We start from the raw sequence: 22,074 nt of genomic DNA, 5'->3' as shown, positions 1-22,074 counted from the left end.
ATGTCATCCACATGAAAGATACTTAATGCATGTTCACTGGTGATTTGAATACCTTGGCTGAGGACTCACCAATGCTAGAAATTTCACTATTCAAAACTCATTCTTAGACTTAAGCCTTTTTATTTCGTAAGGGCAAAATGCCCCTAAGCAAATTCAGAATAAGCCTTCTCAGTAGATTGAATACGATTATAAATAGATTTTATGTCTAACCTTGAAGGCAGGCTTTTAATATTTTCTTTAATAGAGTAATAGGTATAAAATATTTGAATATCCTAGGTGCCCACAGAGAGCTGGAAAGGGCAAAGCTTAAATAAGAGAAAGTAGGAGTGAAAAGGTGATTCTACTCAAGGGTCTCCTGATCTATTGCTGACAATCTTCCTAACTTATGCCAAATGGTGCTTATTTCGGTGCCTAGCTCTGTGACCATGAGACACCTCACCTTCTACCCGGCATCGCTGTCTCTGCTATGAGAGGAACTGTTTAACTTAAGATCGGCAAGAAAACAAATCATTCCATTTAGGGAATGTAATTAGCATTTCAAACAATATTTAGACAAAGTGCATGCCCATGTGAATGGTGTCTGCTTGGCTACCACTTGTGTGCCTTCTACATCAAAACAGGTAATTAAAAAGCCCACTACTGAGCTCCTTCCGGCTCAACTTAATGTATAACTACATTAGTGGAGAACATTTAATTCCAACCCATAATTAAGTTTGGCAGTCTGAAATTATTTGAGGTTAACTTTTCTTCCCTGAACATTTTGAAATTCTTCCAACCCATCTCTATTCCCGATTCTGTGCTACATATGCATCTATAGTACCTTTCTTCCCACAAATAATTAAATCACTTTGTTAAACAGACACAAGAAGTATCAATATCTCATCTCTCCTGGTTGATGGGAATGTTGGTTTGAAAGATATGACTATGACGTTTAGAAACCAAACATATATGAGAGATCATCTTAGTTACCCCATCCCTCACTTCAAAACTGAGGAACTGGGAAGCTAATGTGACAATTCAGGGTCTACTATTATGAATGAAGTATATTTCTTCTATTATAGCTACGATTTTTAAAAAATTATCTTTTATTAATGTATATAACTTGTAAAATTAAAATTTTTTAGATATTTCATTCCTAAACTAGTAATAAGAATAATAAAACTACTCTTGAACTGCTTTTTAGACCACAAACATGTCAAGCAGGCATTGTCCATTGATCTTTTCACAGACTTTCAGTCTAATACCCACTGCTCTTCAAGAGGGTAAAGCAGACAACATCATGCCTAATCATTACATGAAGAAAGAAGTGAGTCTCAGAGAGTTCAATTGATTTTTTTCAAGATCACATGGTAAACACCAGTATAATAAGAAACAGGAGCTAGTCTTCAGACTCCAGTCAAGTGCTCTTTCCAATGAAGTAAGCAGATTCTCACTTTCACACCTACGCTCTTCTGAGGTCCCTTACTTTCTCTTTTGAGTTTTCAAGGTACAGGACTGCCTGTTACATAGCATCATGCATCTATATACATAACCATTTATACACATGCATGATGGAGAAAAAAATATGGTCAATGAGATGTCATTTATGCCTTCTCAAAATATGAATGAAAGAGTTATTATTATTTCAGTATCATATTACCATAGGCTATATAAGCTTGTTTTTCTATCTATTTTAGATTTGGCCAATTACTCTGCTAAAGGGATAGAAAAAACATGTGTGTGTGTGTGTGTGTGTGTGTGTGTGTGTGTGTGTGTGTGTGTGTGTGTGTATGTGTGTGATTCTGGTACTCAAAGAGTTTAGAGTTAGGTAAGAGACAAGATCAATGTACATGAAATAATCAGTGAATAGTACAAGATTATGTTCCATAAAGCTTCTGAGAGAAATTTACTTCAGGTCAGCATTTTCAGTTGTGTTCTGACTCCAGGGGTGTGTGAGAGATGCTTTGATGCCCAGTTCACACTCATTCCAGAACTGAAATCTTCTTCCAGCTTCTGGGAGTGGTGGCTGATATCTCTCAGATGAGTTCTCCAGAAATGCCCTAGCTGAGATATTCTCTCTACTCAAGTTGCATCTGTTTCTCAGGGACAGCCAACATCATGTGCCTGGTTGATATTGGGTGAGTAGGTGGGGTTGGGGTATAAAGACCCAGGCCACAAGCCTAAATTCCAGATAATTCAGAAGGGTCATTTTAGCTCCAGAGTTCCCTTTGGGGTAGTTACACATTTGTAATTAAATCTCATTTCAATTTCATTAAAGTTTTACCTCTCTGACCAATGCTGCTGTCCTCTCTCCCCTGCAGGAGTTATTTCTGAAAGCATTCTCCATCATAACCCGATAAATAGAAATCTCCATCTCAGAGTTTTAGGGGAACCCAATCTGCAACAGGGTTTCATTCTACTCCTTCCTTTTTTCCCTTATATTTTAATTTCTTCTCTGATTCCTACTAGAGTTACCTACACTCACTAAATTCACCCTAGCCCCAGCACACACTCATTTGCATGCTTGTTCGTTTTTCTTCTCCTCCTTCTCCTTGTCTCTCTCTCTGTCTCTCATTCTGTCTATCTGTCTCTCTCTTTTTCCCTTTCTTCCCCTATTCTTTTACCTTTTCTGCTTAGTTCACATATGTTCTGTATGGTTCTCTCATTCATCTTCCTGGATTTATCTTAATATTATGAAACTTCCTGCTAAGAAGCCTATCCCCTTATGGACTACCCAGTTGTTTTAACTCAGATAGTTTGCCAAATAGAATATGTCCAGCCAGAGGCCTCAGTGCTCAGGAACAATGGTGGCACAGGGCAGCTACTATCTGTTCCCACCAGGATAGCTGGTTTAAATCATGTGATGTTTAAGTCCACTGAATGCTTTAGAAGCTAACCCACAAAGGGATACATACAATGACAGGAAGATTAATAATGCTAAGATAAAGTCAGGGAGGAAAATGAAAGAACTGAACAGAAAGTCAAAAAGCACAGGTTACAAAAAGAAGGATCAGCAGAGCCAGCAAGAGGCCAGAAACAGGATATGTGCCTCTGATGAGTTTAAAGCACTGGTTCAGAGTTTTTGGGCTTCAGCACCTCTGATATTTAAAAGGTCACTGTACAAACTGGGTCATAAGGCACACTGTGGCTATAGTAGCTTTGTGCTTCAAAGTGTATAAGCAAAACAACTTATGATAGGTGGTCCATATATTTTTAAGTAATTGAGTATGTACTACAGGAATTGAATTGCAAGATAGCCCCTCTCCACACCCCTTCATCCCCAAATCTAAATATGCACATCGATATTCACCCATGAGGTTTTGCAGCTTCGGTGGGAGCTCTGTTAGGAAATCAGGGAAGGAAACAACAATCACACCTGACAGCCACGTTCTTGTCTTTCTGTGACCTCAAGTCTTCCCATATTCCTTTGCTGTAGTGAAATGGCTTCTATTTTATTTCTGTGAAGAGAAGGGGACCTAGGTTTATTTGGCACTTACTAGGCACCAGGTTTTCTGCTTCTTATAAGGTGGTATTAATAACAATTTATATATAACCAGATGTCAGCTGGCATCCTTAGAGACTGAAGTCAATTAACCCAAGCCCTTTATCATGTACTATTGTAAGTCCAATGTTTTCCCTGGGAGTTTTGTACGTGTCCAGATACATTTTCACAGACACCTCTGACTCTAATTTTCTCTTTCTTCCAAATTTTTCTTACCACTCTGGTCTTAAGTATATGTCTATTCTCTTCCGTACACCCCACGCTGAACTCAGTGCCTCAAAAACACTTCAACAAAGCATTTGTACAAATAATAGACTTTTTGACAAAGTAAAGAATCAATGGCATTTTATATAATAACATAATATCATAATATAAAATAACATAATATCAAATAATAAATTCCCAAATCCCCATTTTAAAGTCCTTCGGCCACTCTACTAGACGCTATTTGCTGAGAACTGCAGCTTCTTGTCTAGTTCCTCAGCTCTTTTTGTCTCTAGCCTTCCTCTTCATCCTGGTCTTCCATTTTCTATTCTGTCCTCAACTCCCCATATTATCACTCAGAGAATTTTAGCTCTTTTCCCCTTCTTAACTCTGGACATATTTTGTAATTCCAAAAGCTCATTAACATTTCCGCTAAACAAAGGTCCACTTATTCTGGCCCTTTAGCACCATGGAATAACTGGCACAGCCTTTGAAATCTATTTTTCCTCCCTGACGCTCTCAGCAAGTGGAAGGGGCACCACCAAAGTTTACTTCCTTACTGATATAAACTATGCCCTGCTGCTTGAGAACAAAAGAAGCAAGCTCCATGAATTTGAATGCTTTTTTTTTTTTTTTTTTTTTTTTTTTTGCCCCAACATTTAGAGACAAGTAAATTAACAGAGAGCACTCACAAAGACAGAGCCAGAACCCAGGGTGCACCAAGTACCAAGCCATACGTTTTCCACCATGCTACTTTTCCAGAACAGATGGTAGACAGATAAATCTCCATTAACTACTAAATTAGGAAAACATAGGAAAAAAGAGACTATAAGAGGAGGAAAGATGGATCGAGAGAATTATCAATTATATTAAAATTTAGTTTGTAATTGAAGTTTGTTGTTGTTGTTGTGTTGTTGTTGTTGTTGATTTCATTTATGTTGGGTGACGGGGAAAGAACATGAGTTGTCAGGAGAAGGAATTGAACATTTGTTGTTAATTTGCTCCTGAATGCAAAGGAGGCAATTTTAGAGAAAATAGTTTTTCTCCCAGTGTTGAATGTCTACTTATAGCAAGCCATCTGCAAAGCAGCTGTCCAATGAAAATAATAAGCAGGTATCTATAAACTCTTATTCATCAAAATTATTATTTGCTTCCCTGTACTGTTTGCATTGACTTTTGTATCTGGAATTTAAAAAAAAAAATTCTTGGGGACTTCCAACTAACATTTCTTAAAGTATATACATATATTTTTTTCTACTAACTCTCCAATAAAATCAGAAGTTAAAGAGGTTTAGAAGTTAAAAAATTAGGGACTAGGCTGATGATTTCAATTATGAAGGTCATTTTGAAATGACATATTTTCACACTTAAGTAAAACTCATATGCATTATGTCTAATATTATAACTTCTCCTAAAGTCCACCTTATGCTGCACTCACCTACCCTCCAACCCCAGGAACCAAAGGTAATAAAGTTCTGACTTGACCTGACCCGTGTGTGCCCAAACCTGTGTGGTAACACAGTCTGCAGTGAGAGCACATGCATAGTTAAATCTATCCTTGCTAAACTCCCCATTGGAAAATAAAAACACATATTATTCTTTAGCTATGAGGGAAGGACAAATACAGTGAGATCTACATTGGTGGGTGGCAGTACTATACTTCATTTAATATCAAAAAAAGTAAACGTGAAAGCCTGTAATGACTTAAGTATAATTTAGTGGTCTCTTGAATAGCCTAACTCTGCGTTTTTGAAATACAGAAACAACAGTTTATTTCAAGCAAGTTGTTTTTCCCCAAACTGTGTTTCATGAATGTCTTCTACTGTATAAATATACTGTTCTTCTGTAGTAATTCCTTTTGGTTTCTATTTCTGTAAAAGCAAGCTAAGTGATTGTTGTTTCCACTGTCATCATTTAGATCAAGCCAAAAGAAACAGAGGTTTTTTAAATTTTTAATACATGTTTCTCTACGAGGCAGAAATTTGAAAAATATCTCCTGTAAGCTATGTGGTAATAATAACTTGCTATTTTAACCTCGAGATGCCATCTGCATTTCATAATGTAATTTCCCAGTTCTGAAAGGACAGTGATGAAATGATCTGACCTTTACATATTCCTGTTTGATTTCTCTCTCTGTGTTCAATGGGAAAAATAAAAAGAGCTAAATATACCTGAGCCTCTTCTCTCTTCTCTTCCCAGAAATGGGTCGTCTAGTTAGTTTTCCTACTGTCCCCACCAAGAAACAGTTGTTATGCCAACCCCTCCTGTTGTTGAAGCCTGCCCTCCATTAGAAAATCATGGAGCGAGAGCCCTTCTTTCCACCGGCAGGAAATCTTATGAACTGAAAAATAACAGAGTTTAGATTTTCTGAGTCTTCATCTTGGACTCAAACAAATCACACCTGCAAGCAGACCTGATAGGAAAAATGTTGTGTTGTGTTATGGACCATGACAAGGATGGCAATAGAGGGAGAAAACAGGAATCTGGGCTCTTACCAAACAACCCTGGTGAGAGTTTTTATTTTTTTTTTAATTCTTCTATCTTGTGAAGATTAAGAGGTAAGGCTCTGTCCAGGAAAGTAATCCTGCTGAACTGGAGCAAGAGCACCAACAATCCCCCACGTTATTGCTTGTTTTAAGGCCTGAAATTCAAAATGCAGTCTTTTGGGGTGGGAATCTGCCTGACTCTTCCCTTAGAGAAATAAAAAATATGTTCTTAATAGCACAATTTGGACTAGAGTAAACTCTAAATTGAAAAAAAAAATTGTTGGATAAAATAAGAAGGGGGCATGGAATTGTGATTTATAATAAACATATATTTGGTCTTCTCCCCAGCACCTTCCCCTTTTCTGGGACAGTGTTCCTAAAACCTTTGAAATTTCCTAAGTGATCATAGTGATAAAGGTGTCTTTTGTGATGTTAATCAGGTGGCTTTTGGAAAGCACCTGAAGATGGGGGCTGGTTGCTGGGATAACTGACCATGTGGTTAGAGGGTTGGAACTTTCAGTCCCAGTCCCAAACCCTGACCTCCAGGGAGGTTAGGTTGAGTTCAACTACCAAAGAACAATGACATAATCAATCATGCCTATGTCATGAAGCCTCCATAAAAACCCAAAAGGATGAGTTTAGAGGGCTTCCAGGTTGGTGAATATATGCAGGTCCTGGAAGAGCGGCACCCCTGAGAGGGCATGGAAGCTCCACACCCTTTCCCCATGCTGTGCCCTATGGATCTCTCCATCTGGTTCCCGAGTTATATCCTTTTATAATAAACCTGTGACCTAGTAAGTAAAATATTTCTCTGAGTTCTGTGAGTTGATCTAGCAAAAAATAATCAAACCCAAAAAAGAGGTCATGGAAACCTCTGATTTACAGCCAGTTGGTCAGAAATACAAGCAACCTGGACTTGCAGCTGACATTCGAATCGGGAAGAGGGGCAGTCTTTTAGGACTGAACCCTTAACCTATGAAATCTAATGCTATCTCTGGGTAGATAGTGTCAGAATTGAGTTGAATTGTAGGACACCCAGCTGCTGTCCAGAGAATTGCTTGTTGTATGTTTGGGGAATACCTGCCCCCCCCCGCCCCCGCACACACACACACAAACATTGCGGTTGGGTCCCAAAACCCAAAAGAGAGTGTAAGATATCTATTTGAAGTTAAACAGGCCTGAGCTTTAAACACAACTCCATCACAAATCAACCTTTCTGTATTCAATACTTTATCTGTGAAATTGGGATATTAAATATTCTTATCTCTAGAGGCTCTTATGAAAACTGATGTCAGCTATTTATTCTGGCACCCAATATATGTATGTATTCATTATATTTTATCAACTATTTTTTTCCTATTCTTACCATTAAAGGTTGTCTTTTTTTTTTTTTTTTCCTGGACTAAATACACACAGATTTGAATTGCATGTATTATATTTAAATTTAATTCAACGTGATTTTACTTAGCCTGCCCTTTGTGAAAGGCACTTATCAGGCACTGTCTTTAAGAAGCTCTCATTACAGAAGACAATTGGCATTTGAGAATTTAATGTCTCCTGCATCTCCTCTTCATTAACTATCCTGAAGGTTAGTGGCATTGCAACTTTTTCTGAGATATAAGTGTGAGTAGTATACACTGTAAGGTCAATAAATTAGTTGTTCCAGAAAGAGTCACTGAATTAATGACAGCCTAGCTTAGTGTTCTGTCGCTGCCTCTGAGTGTTTGGTTGTAATCTTGGATTATATATACTATAAAGGTGATTAAAATGTGGGGATTTTTGAAGCTCTTACAATGGGTCACTTGTAAATACCAAGTAAAAATCTTAGAGGGTTAAATTCCTGAATCAGAAAGGGTCTTAGGGAAATGCTTTCTCATCTCACTCTCTTGCCTTTGGACAAAATAGCTGTATAAGCCAACTAGGACAGATATAATCATATTTTCTTATTCTGAAGGTTTCTAAGGATGGACACTTCCCAGATCCTCTTCATAGCTCCTTCCAGCGTCTTCTCACTCATTACAGTCAAGATGTTCTTCCTTATGTCTAATCTAAACTTTGCTTTTTTCTTCAAGTTAAGAGTTCTCTCAGAAAGAGAACTAAATTCATTCTTTCTTCCTATTTCCAATAAGTACCTAATACAACACTTTAAGTAACACTTTGCATGTAATAGGTCCAATGTGATTTTAAATAGTGAAGGGATCAAACATTTTCATAAACTGGAAGACATTAATTCAATCACTCCTTAATCTTTACGAAGTTCAGCTCTGTGGTAAATAATATCAGATGCTATTGCATTTCATCCTAGGATCCATTGTGCTCAGTATTAAACATGTTTCTAATCTTTAAAACCTCTCTATGTTTAAATGCCATTAGAAAAAATGATGTTTTATATCTAATTGATCAAGGAACCTAACTTCTACACATTGACTCTGAAACCAGTCTTCCTGGGTAGAAGTCACAGCTCTATCACTGACTCGCTGTATAACTTTGGACAACACTCAGTTTCTTTATCTATAAAATAGAGATAATAATGATACATATTTCATATGGTTGCATTATGGATTAAGTGGGTTAATACTGGTAAGGTGCTTAGAATAGTACCTGCTTCGTAGAAGTGTTCATAAGCATATTATTATTATTATTATTATTAAGATTCCAGGATGATTTTCTAGGCCTTAAGAAATAGCATTCATATGCTATTAATGGATATCTCTCTTTCTGAGTATTCTCGATAATTTTATCTCTACAGACTTCTTAGCGCTATTTTCTCTGCCTGGAATATCCATCACCTTCCTACCTACCTACATTATTCTACTCTGAAACATCTCAGCTTGGTTGCACTTTCTTCTCTGTCATGTCATGAATTGTGATCTCATCTTCAGGGCCCCTCTGTTTTAGTGCTACCTGTGGTTAATTATGACCTCATGAAGACAGTTATCTTTTCAATGTGATTCTTGGTTGTTCCTTGAAGGAATAAAGTAATTCTTACAATTTTTAATAACATTTCACAATTCCTGGAAAGTTTCTTTGCTCTCATGAAGTACTTGGTAAACAAAGATGAGTTGGTACATGAGGTTTTTATTTTTTGATTATTTCAAACTTTAGTGTAAAAACTCTTAGGTTATCTCATCTACTCTAATTCTATTGTTGGTATTTACATATAAAGCACTAATAACAGATCCTGATATAGAATAAATGCTCAATAAATAATATGATAAGAATAAGAAGAAGGAGAAGGAGGAAAGGAATCTATATTTTCTCCAAGTCAGGCAGCATTTAGCCTTTAATGACCTAAAAAGAAAGCATAATTTGTCCCCATTTTAAAGATGAAGAAATTCAAGTTTTGAGTGGCATAGGGTGACCATAAATACTGGCTTTTCCAGGCCAGTGTTGGTTTACACTTCTTGTACCAGGTAATATAAATAGTGTTCACTTTCATTCTCAAAAGTGCATATTTGGACAATAAATTATTTGATTACTCTAGAGTTAATTACCCAGGTAGCAGATTCTATAAGTGGAGGTTCTATTAGTAAAACTAGAAGTCAACTCCAGAGCTCTAATTCCAAGGCTAAACCCATGGAAACCACATAGCCCATTTTTCGCACATACAAGGGAGTAATGCAAAACATAACATTTAGAGAGGTATGGGAGGACCATATACAGATTGACCTTTAAGTTTGAGAGGTCTCAGGGAACCAAGAGAACCAAGAAGACATGATCAGGAGGGAAGGTGAGGGATATTCTTTCTCTTTTTTCTATTAGATCTTACAGAATAGTCTCACAATTAGAAGTACTATGAATTTCAACTGCATGATGAAAATCTCAATATCAAACAAAAATATTATTATATTTGATTATATGTGATGTGAATGTTACTCCTGATGTCCTGGCATTAAAGAGGGAGAAATTCATTAAAAACCTGGGAGATAATAGAAAAATAATAAAAATACCAACATTTAATATATATAGTAATTTAAAATTTATATATCACATGTACAGAACATATATTTTATATGATTTATCTTGTTTGATTCTCATAGCTCCCTGAAATAGGTAGAGCAGAATTTATTATTCTTATTTTACATGGAACTGAGAATCGAAGGGCTTAAGTAAGTCATGAGATTTATACTTGAGAGTATAAATTAGGATACAACATTATCCTGACATTTCAAAGTGATTTAAAAGTATTCAAATATAACTTGACAGAAGCACATTCAAGGAGAATGCACTTAAGGGAAAAAAACAAAATTATATATGCCAGATAGGGAGTATCTGGTCCTAAAAAATTGTCAGTGTGTGCTGCCCACTAGATACTGATTTAAACTTTGAGATTCATCAAGTTATTAAAACTACAAGACATTATCATCACCTTGCCCAGTCAACATGGATGCTATACTTAGAGAGAATGAAAATAAATTTGTTGAATTCCCATCTCAGGCTACAAAATATTCGGCATCACTGTCAAATCAAGCCAAATGCCTTTTGAGTAAGGAGGATCAGTGTGAATACCACTAATGCTGTCTCAGCATACCTCAGCTGTTTTTTCTAGCTATTTCATATCAGGTCCCAAAGTCAGGAAACTGCTGATTCTAGGCAAAAGTATGAAATAACTCCTGTTTCCTGTCTCTTTTCATATCCCTTTATAATCTCTGTCTCTTAAGCAAACCTATTTCTTGTTCAACAATTTATTCACACTTCGTTATAAATACAAGAATTGAAAATTAGCATTATTGTTGCCTCTCTCAGGGTTATTTTCATTTCAGCAAGAATCAAAGCTGAAGGTATTAAGATCTAATGATGGTATTTCAACCTGATAGCTTCCTACTTCATCTGAAATCACCTTCTGTAAATCCTCCCTAACCACACTGCCAACAAAGTCCCATATATTGACTCAAAAACAAACCTGTACTCAGTGAGATTGAATAGTATTGAGAAAGAATAATGGCAATTGCTTTGAGTTTGGGTTCACATATCTCTGTCCATCTTGCAGAACTGTCGGCGCAAATCCTTTAAAATATGGAACAGCTGCATGGTGACTATACAAAAACATAATTTATCAAGATATGCTTATGATCTACAACGATGATTTTGAACACCGTAGGGCAGGTGCCATCTGTATATCGTGAGTCATCTCTTCCACAATTTCAGAGAACCAGGCTATGAAATCCCCTTCAAACATCATGACAAACACAGTTTGTGGGGATGTTTCCCAAAGTGGTGTTTGAAGAGATGTAAGAGATACCAATAACTCACCAAGGGCTGAATATGATTTTTCAGTTTTGTGAGTGCATTCTGCTCTCCAAATGTTTCATCTTGTCTCTTTTCATTTCCAACTTCAAAACTTCTAAAAATCAGTTCTCATCACACTAAGCCAAAAGTTTTCAATTGACCAACGTTAATATCTTTATAGTAAATCATTTTTCTTCTTCTCATCAGCCTCAACTCAGTTTGAATTGTGATTTTTATTTTCTCAATTTTTTTCTTTGGGATGTGTTGAATTGTGTGTGTGTTGGGGTTTATCACCATTTAATGTGGTAGCTGACTTAACACATTTACTAGTTTTGACAATTTACTATGTGAATGTGGAAGTTTCAGACAAAAATTGACACTTGAAAGCAAACATACCACGCCATTGCAAAGATACAATTATAGCAATAATGATTAGATAGATAGATAGATGTACAGAGATATAAATATATATTATGTACATATATATATTTAATATGTACATAATATATATTTATTATATATTAACCCATATATTATATATATGGGTTAGGCATATTTTTGACTTAATATTTTAAAATTTGATAAAGATCTTTTGAAATCTAATATCTCATTCAAAACCTCTCTGGATTGGTTGGAAAACCCTTTTATACATGCTACCTTTTATGTTTGTTTTTCTTTCCTGCCATTCCCTTTGTAATCATCAATCAACTTATTCTTTAATAATTTCTTAAATGTTTCCAGAAATAGTGATAGTTCAGGTGCTGGTAGGAAGATGATAATTTGAAAATGAAAAGCAGTTATTATTTGCTAAAGCTGATAAATTCTATGTGTATACAACATTTGTACAGAGGTCGCCAATTTATGCTAGTTTGACTTAGAATTTTTCAACTTTACAATGTTGCAAAAGCAATGTAAGGTCAGTAGAAACTATCCTTCAAATTTTGAAATTTGATTTTTCCTTGGGCTAGTGATATGCAGTACAACACTCTCTCCTGGTGCTGGGCAGCAGCAGCAAGCCACAGCTTCCCATCAGCCTTGTGATCAGGAGGGTTAACAACAGATACCGTACAGTGTACTGTGTTGCCAGCATTTATGGATATTGTGTTTTGTGTTTTCACATCCCATCCGGTCTACAAAATGCCCATCTGTTTCTTCTGCTTCTGGTGAGAAGAGGAAAGCAACTTCTTTTGAGATGAAACTCCACATAATTGCCCAACTGTAGGTTAATGTAAGTGCTCTGAGCATGTTTAAGGTAGGCTAGGCTAGACTATGATGTTCAGTAGGTTAGGTGTATTAAATGTATTTTTGACTTAAGATATTTTCAATTTAGAATGGATTTATCAAGACATAATACCCTGTAAATCAAGAAGCATCTATATAAATATCAACGCACACACACATACACAAACACACACGTTGATATTTGTCATGATGTGATTTTGTGTCTGTGAAATTGTGCCATGTGATAAAGTTGTTTCTATGGAAACGGCTCATGATTCATGAACAACATAAAAGAAAATTACAGACGAAGGTATAAGGTAGACCTGACATAGAAACTATTAATTCCTGAATTAAAAAATTGAAATGTCATTATTACTCTTTTTTATGACTAGAAAAATTCTATTATAATCCTAATAAATGTTATTATTATGTCCCTATAATATGCTAGAAGCTACATAGCTTAAAAATAATCCTAAACTACTTGGAGTTTACACAATGTAGAGGAAAAAGACAAGGTTAATAAATAAAAACCTTATACAGACTGAAAGATGATTATTGTGTTATATTGGGTCTTTTCTCTTTTCAGTCTTGATTTTTTTTTTTATAGACCCAATCTATGTATTTTCCAGCAGAATTCTCTCTAGTGTGGCTACAGAAAAGTTTCCATAGAAGAAAAAGGATTTCCTGTAGGTTTTGAAGTAAGTGTAGATGCATTTGGATGGGAGAGGATTGCAGGTGGTAGGAGGGAGAAATGATGGCCCCTGACATGAGAAAATGTTCTAGGCACAGGTAAGATTTCAAAAATAAATGTCATTGAACTGTCTCTATGGTAACCACAAAACTGTTTTTCTTGACTGGAGAATTGTATAATATTACCTTGAAAATAATAGATCAGAAGAAAAACCTCTCCATGAGTCACAGAGAGTTAGAGTAGGCAGGAACCCTGAGCTTTCAACAAATCTATTCCCCTGCTTTCAGGAAGAATCCCAAATAAACACTCATTCAAGTAGGATTCACTCCTACCAACTTCCCTGATTAATCCATTCAGCAACAAGAGCAAGGCATCTAGCCTCTAACTTTTCTATTATATGCGAAGGGCCTTAAACCATACTCTTTTTCAGTTGAGGTAGGGATGGAATAACTGATTGCTAACAGCTACTTAAGTACCCTCTTCTAATGGAATCTATTCTCAAGCTGCTTTTCTGTCTTCTTTCTCCAAACTAAATAACACAATCTATGAATATGCCTTTGCTTAAATAGGTATCCTCTTTCTGAGAGACCATTTGTAGGGAACAGGGCTCTGTTGAATTCTTGTTTTAAAATCATCCCCACCAGGCCATTCAAATGTTTCAGTTCTGCAAAGCTCCTGGGAATCAGTTTTTAATTTCCTGGAAGCTAAGCTTCATTTTTCAGGGCATGTTGTTGGACTCATTTGTGCTGTCTGTTATATCCAGTTTCATTTCATCCCCAAATATGATTTCTACAAGAACTCACACTGCTTTCATGCAATTTCACATGACAACACAATGTTCCAGAAGGACTCTGAATCATTTTAGGGACACAATTGAGAAGAGAGCAGATGCTGTGTAAGTGGGCTCCCCATACATTTTCCCCCATATAAAGGCAACTAAAACAGAGTACAAAGATCAGTTCTTGGGAAGAATTTAAAAAATATGGTCTCAATTCTATCAGGGTCTAGGTCCTCCTAGGTAAAGAACAATATTGCTAGAGATTAAAGTTTACTGTTTCCTATTATCTGTCTTTGGCCAGCACCCTTTCTGCATATCTCTAACCAACCCATTCCAGCCACCACATTTATGAGACTCATATATCTGATAAATATATATATTTAATTCTGAAAACATGTTAATCTACTTCAGTGGTAAACAAGATGGTTGGTACTTCTTACCTGTGTTCTCTCCCTGGGCAGATGGTGTCATATGTATCCATCATTATTCAATATGGGACTGTAGAGTATCCTAGGTTCATTTCCTCTCTAACTTCCATTATCTAATCAGTGACAAAAATCCCTCTGATTTGCCTCTGTTTTAATATCTTTGTTTTTTCTTTTTTAACTGTCTATTCTTAAGGCCACTGTTCTACTTTAGGCATTTATCATCTCTCATCTGAACTTTGAAACACCCTCTTAGCTTTTCAACTAGGAATGCTGCCTCCATTTTAGCCTTCTCTACTCCATCCTCCACATAGCTTCCAGAATGATCTATATGAAATGCAAAACATAGCACCTGTTAAAACCTTTAGCATGTTTTCTGTATTTCAAGATTGGGATTCATTTCTTTAGCATATAGATTTCAGCATCATTGTATCTCTGTCTGTGTCTCTACACACATACATATATATGTGTATATATATGTGTATATATATATGTGTATATGTAAATATATACATGTGTATACACACACAATATATATGTGTGTGCTTTTTTAAAGTGAAAATGTAAAACATGTACACAATTTTTTAAATCAGACAATTCAAAAGGACATATAAAGAACTGTAAGCATCCCTCTGACTCATACTCCTAAAGAAACACTGTTACTTATTTCTTGTGTATTCATCAGAAATAGACAGTGCACATATATATTCATAGAGAGGCTTTTTACACAAGTGAGAACATTTAATAACAACCTTACTCCGTGCTTGTAGCACTGTATTATCTCTTGACAATCTTCCTTGTTCCTTTTAAGTTCTCATAAGAGTGAATTACCTGTAGTTCTCAGAATGTTCCATGCTGTTTTCAGGCACACCAGCCAATGCTTATGCCCTTCCTTTTGTTTGGAGGCTTCCTCTCATTTGCTAACTACTCCTCCTCTTTAGGATTCATCTCCAGCATTAACCCTTCGCCATACCTTAGAAACCACTGCTCTGTGCTCCCACAGAATCCTGGACTTGTATGTCTTTATCATAGCAATAACCACAGTTTTAAAACAATTTTGTGTATACATTATCTTGTACACTACAAAATATTCGAAGGTATGTAATACGTCTTGGTCATATTCCCATCTCTAGTGCCCAGTTTAGGATGTGATTAATTGTTCTGTAAACATGTGTTGAACCAAAACACACCGAGACCAAGATAACTATGGATGTTTCGAAATCTTCCAAAAGAGAAAAATCTTCACTTCAGAAATAAAAATTTTAAATAATTTTTTTTAAAAGACTATAAATTCCACAAGGACAGAGATCACATTTGTTTTATTCACTAGAGTAGTTGAATGAATGCTCTTGGAAAAATTGCCTTTAATCTTAAATAGACAATGCAATTATGGGTTTTATTAGGGTTATAAGTGTGGGAATACCTTAGGCACTTAATGAAGGGGAGCAGAAAAAGCCACTAGCAGAAAAACAATGACTATGAGGATTCTGAAACAGGGCAACTGCACTCATGAAAGAAACTCATATACCTTTCATTCTTTTTTTGTGGCCAGCCTTCTTTTCTAAGTTATCACCTCTATTAGAAATTAATTATAAACCCTTTCTTGAGCATTTCTGTCAAGTGCCAAGTAATAGATTGCTATATCTCCTGATTATTACCTTCCTTCAATAGATAGCAGTCAAGAGATTTCATGAAATCCATGATCTGCTGAAAACAGAAGTATTCTAAAACGCAGAAACTTAATCCTGGTATTACGAAAAATAGGATTCAGTGCTCTAAAAAAGTTCTTGGGGGAAACTCTGTACTAACATTTAATCAACTATAAGCATATTATCCACTCATCTTCCTATTCTGCTTGAGGATAATAATGTCATTTGAATTGTTAAAACTCATCATTTGGAAAGATTTAATACCATTTATTGTCCTTTGGAAATGTTTTACCTTCATTGATACTGTAAGCTTTCATTCATGTGTGTTTTGAAGGTGATATCAAGACTTTGGGGCCTGCCAAGACAAAAGGCATCAAACACAGAATTGATACTAAGTGATGTTCAGTTGAGATAAACATCTTGGCTTTACTCCTTGGTACCCGATTACCTGATGAAAAGATTTTAGGTGGGTTGGGTAAATATTTCAGGATACCCAGCTCCTAGAAAATAATGGTTTCCTTCTGTTTCACATTGTCTTGAAAAATGTATTATTTTGGCAGTAGTGGAGCAATGTTCCCAGTTTGAATACAATGGACAGTATCAGATAGAAATACTTCCACTTGGCTCCAATATTCAATACTATGTAAACCAGGTATTAGTCAAGTCCCATTTCGAAGATGATTGCAGCAATGTTTTTTATTGCTGTTTTTGAGAATAGTTTAATTAGGAAAAAAATGGATGATAATGCTATTACCAACTAAAATGATGACTGAAGAGGCCCTAGAATGCAGACGATCATTACCGCCATATTCCCAGGAAAATACCATCATTTGCATTCAGTGGGAACTCAATAAATGCTTATTGATTGACACATCTGACAAGAGAATAAAATAAAGTAAAATGGACTCTAACTGGAGAATAAGATGGAGAGGAAAAATCTTGATTTTGACAGTCTAAAATCTTTAAAGGTCTGTTTTATATTACAGAATATTTGAACTGGAAAGAGGTTTAGCAATTGTCTCACTTACCTTCATTTTACAGAGAAGAAATCTAAGGCCAAAACAAGTTGAATGACTCACTCAAGATCCCAAAGCTAAGTACCAGGAATTTTTTTTTTTTTACTTCCCTAGCAGTTAGGAGCCAGACCCTGGAGTCAGGCTGCCTCATTTCAAATTCTAGCTCTGCCATTTACTGGCTTTATCTCTTCTGAGCAAGTTATTTAACCTCTCTTAACCTAAGTGTTCCTCTCTCAACCTCAGTTTCTCCATCTGTAATGGGGGGCAAAATTGCATAGCCTTAAATCAAGGATTAAATGAACTACTAAAATGAAATACTTAATAATCATACCTATTACATAGGATGTGCTCAATAAATATTACTATTTATTTTCATTGTATTGCCTAGTCTGGTCTTGTACTCCTGAGAACATAGGCTTTCAAATGTGAACTTAAACTTGTAAATATCTGGATAAGCTTGCTTTGATGTTGCTTAAGGTATAAAAATACTTTTTTATTATCTCCAAACAGAAAGGTAAAACAAAGATTTTCCTCTCTCAGCTTCTCCAGATATCATATATTGTAACCCAGCACCTAAAAGCAAGACCTGATTGATTATACATATAAGAAAAAAACATATTTATATCTATATTTAACTACTGATAACTGTTCCTACCTTTAAATGGTACTGACCTATTTGCTCTTTTTGCAAAATAATTCTATTAAAGTCTCAGGGAATTTACTGACAGCAGCAAGAGTATGTTTAGGCTATTCTACAAAGCTATTGCAAGCTCCTCAGTGGGAGCAAAACAGTTTGCAATGTTCTCTATTTGGGAGAAGAAAAATCAGTGGTGTTCTGTAAAGCAGTAGGACATTATTGGAGTGACAGTGCTTGGCAATATTTTCATAACGATCATTTAAGGCTGACTGACTCATAAGTATTGACACAGTTAGGAGGGTTTTTTATTAAAGTCAAACCTCACTGTCAGCCTGTTGGCCTTTGTCCTGTTGCTTATCATCAATTACTGAACCAAATTCCCCTTTTGAGCACAGTTACCTGTTTAACTATCTAGAAATTAACAAGAAATTTGGAACCTTCAAATAATACCATTCCTAGAGAAATTTAAGAGAAACAAATGTTCACTTCTTAATAATGCTAGATCTCAGAATAATGGACAATAATAATGTACTGTAGCCTTACTAATCAAAGATAACAGCAATTGACATTACCTAGGAGTTGTTAGAAATACAGAATGTTCAACACCATCTCAGACCTCTGATTTATAATTTGCATTTTTAACACTTCAAAATCTCAGAGTGATTCAGGTACACATTAAAGATTGAGAAACACTGACTTAAAAAAATGGGTGAAGGAAAGAAAGATTCTGGCAGGTAGTTACTGTTTTGTGTGACCAAGATGATGATGATAATCAGACATAAATGAGGTATGTACCAGAAATCTGGAATCAAACATTAAAATAACAATGACAACAATAGTAGAATTTAGTAACACTGAGTATTTGGTAAATTATATTTGTTTTTCTTTTAGGCATTATTTATACAGTTGGCTTATTAATTTTTTTGGTTGTTTTTCTTGTTATTTGTAATGACTATAAGAGGATTCACTGTTGCATCCATCCATGCATGAAGGAAGGAAAGAAAAAATGAGTACATGGTAGTTATCTGTTGCTCAGAATGATTTAATTTAGGACTCAATAGATATAAAGTCTTCTAGGCATGGTCACTTGGACCATAGTGTCTCTGCATTTGGAACTCCTACTTGATCATCAGAAACCACCTCATTAAAGAAGGAACAATTGGTCCTTGGAATCTGAAATATAAGAGTTCACAAGTTGTTCGCAAGTAGTTAAAATCATGTTTCTCAAATGTACTACAAAGAGAAGACTTGGGTACTACTAGTTGTGTTTTACTGGGCTTATATTAGCAGTTGTTAGTGGTTACTTTAAAGCAATTTCTGTGGGCTATTGTCTCTTTTTTGCCCCAACTGCCTCTTGTTCATCTTCAGTCACTCTAGTGTGTGTGTGTGTGTGTGCGCGCGCGCGCGCGCGTGTGTAGGTATATGATTGGCAGAAATTAGAGAAGATTTGAAGGGCTTAATATAACAATAAATGAGAATCACAGTGTTTTTTTAAGATGATTGTTAAAAAAATAACAGTATATAGTCACTATGGCATGCACGACATATCTTATGATGCCAGAAGAAAAACCTTTCCTAATTCATCAATAATATTATTGCCTGAAAAAAAAAAAGGTCTTGCTCTTAAGTTCATTTTTTTTTTCTGCATAAGTACTATTCATCAGAGGTTTTGCGTTCACTGCTCAGTACCAATAATTCTCAATTGTAGATTCCTGACTATAAAAACTGACTATTTTCTTATGGGGAGGGGGACATTTTACATTCTGAAGTATATGAATCAGAAAATATTCTTGATTTTATGCAGTCTTTAAAACAGACAATGCTATAAACCAATATGAAATTATATTTCACTCAGGGTAGCATAGGAAAATAACAAAAATTAACAGAACCTAGTTTCAAACCCATTAATGTAATATACAATTATGTCATTTTTCCAGCTGTGGAATGGGTGGGTGATAATGGTAATGAATAAGAATATAAAAATGAGCAATGCTTTAGTAATGAATTTTAGTATGAATTTTCCTTAAAACTGTTTTTATTATATTCTTTGTTCATTCTTATTTTTTATTAGCTTTGGTGAATATTTCCTATTAAGTAACTTCAAAAGGTTACTGCCTATTAGGTTCCTGAAACATGATTAATATGTGTAGCAATGAGTCTTATTTCCCACAGACTTTTCACCCCTCCTTGAATTATCTAAAAATCAAAGCATATTATGGATCATTCTCTTAATCAGGGCTAACCATCTAGATTGTGTTTATACAGAATGCTCAATCCTAAAATTCCTCTTTATTTTCATTTTTCTTGGAGTTATTGCCAATCTATTTATTTCAATCTTTTGTCATAGATAAGAGAAGATAAAATAAATCTTGGGTCTTGTTGGTAGCTCTCATTAAAAGGAGAAATAAAGAAGAAAAAGTAAATCAAGGTTTGTTATGTTTCAATGGTCAGTGTTTCCTATTTTTCTATATGTCTCTAACATCATTATGGAAAGGTGATGGGTATCTAGTAGAATGTATTTTTCATAGATGTGTCTGTTTGGTGAATATTTTTAAAATCACGTACATATATACACATGATGCAGTGAGTAAACAGACTGTATTATTCCATCATTAGGAGCTATTTCCAGTGGTACTGCAATTCAATTCAATTATTTTCTGAGCTTATGTATGAATTCAGTTGAACAATTGATTATAGAGAGCTTTCTTGTTGTGGTGGTTGTTTTGGTTAACAGCAACTTCCCTATTCAATTCAAAATTAAAAAAAAAACAGAAAAGGTGTTTATAAATATAGTGAACAGAATTATACATTTTTTTAAATTCTGGAAATTATAGTACCCTATACAGAAGACTAACCACTCGCAAAGGCACAATTTGCCTTTTGAGCTTTCTAAATCATCTCTTATTTTATAAATGATCTATGTGAGTACTTACGAGTTGTCAAAATAAATGACTAAAAAGGAAAATATTATCATTATTTATCTATATAATACAGACAACTTGTTTTTGTTTAATTTGTTCAGTTGTGATGGCATGAATTAGGTATGATTTGTTTAGGTACACATGTTATTACATTCCTCAGTGTTTGTAAATAGTGGTTTATGGATTATTTCGTGGCAGTGACATGTATGTGAACAGAATATTGTAAATAAGTCAGGCTATTAACAATCTTTGCCAAGTCAGAAAAATATTCATTGTGCATTATTTTTTAAAAATTGGTTTTCTTTTTCCAATACAACAGAGACCTTATCTTAAAATAGCATTTCAAATAAGCTATTTAAAGACCAGTAAGTTACAACTGTAAAATTAAAAGTTTAATAGTCACACTTTTATTATAACCCTATTTAATAAATTATAAATATGTTTATTCTTTGTCATAATCTTAAATTTTTCTTAAACCTTACTATGTTAAAAAGAAAAAACAGTATTGAAATGAAAAGACAATAATAGCCTTACAGCTATAGAGTGATTTAAAAAAAAAAAAGAAAACAAAGGTTTTAGTCTTTAAATTATTCAGACTGTCTAAATTTCTGCTGCCACAATATTTTTTCGCAAGTGGAAAAAAATGACATTTTGCTCACATAGATATAGCTGTTCCTGGGGTGGTTGGTTCTAGAAAAGCAACAGGCTTTTCCCCCTGCCTTGCAAGGAGCAACAGAAAGTCTAACAACTAGAAAACTGCTACCCCACAGTGGTTGGAAACAGCCAATAAAGAACGTGACAGCTATGATTTCAATCCATTTCGCAACAGCTTCAGAAAAGGAGGAGGGGGGAAAAAGGAAACAAAAGAATGTTAACCCTTTGAAATGAAAGAATTGCGCTGTTCCTATCGTCCCCCTCCCTTCCACCGTCCCTTTAATCATCAAGCTTTTCTGGCATGCTTAAGTTTCTCGGATAAAATAAAGAAATAACTCGAGCTGTTCTCTTTCATCTTAAATTTGCAAGCAGCAAGACAAATTCATCAACCCCCCACATGGTAACAATATGAGCCTCTCCAGAATGTGGCTTGAGCGTTTTCGTATTAGCAAGCACAGACTGTTGTCTCAGCCTGTTGCTCCTGCCACACGGTGTGCTAGAGCCTGGAAAGAGGGGTGGGACACTCTGAAACCTCATTTCTGTGCGTGGGTGCTTGGCGGCAGGGCCGCGGACATCGGACCTGGCGAGAAAGCGGCTGCGGACCACTGTCCGAGGACCCCAGTGCAGGCCGCCCGACCACCAGCAGATGGTGCCCTCCGCCTCGGAACACTAAAGGAAACCC

The 22,074-nt window shown here is 35.4% G+C and overlaps 1 protein-coding gene across 3 annotated transcripts in view; it reads right to left on the bottom strand.

Moving 5' to 3' along the window:
• Window positions 1–22,074, bottom strand: part of GABRB1 (gamma-aminobutyric acid type A receptor beta1 subunit) — a 391,944-nt gene that overhangs the window by 368,452 nt on the left and 1,418 nt on the right. The gene's annotated exons all lie outside the window — the stretch shown is intronic.

This window comes from Pteropus vampyrus, unplaced genomic scaffold, assembly GCF_000151845.1.
Source record: "Pteropus vampyrus isolate Shadow unplaced genomic scaffold, Pvam_2.0 Scaffold79, whole genome shotgun sequence".
In the NCBI taxonomy this organism is placed as follows: domain Eukaryota; kingdom Metazoa; phylum Chordata; class Mammalia; order Chiroptera; family Pteropodidae; genus Pteropus; species Pteropus vampyrus.
Note: the sequence above shows the minus strand (reverse complement) of the source record. Positions and strands in the feature narration are given on the sequence as shown.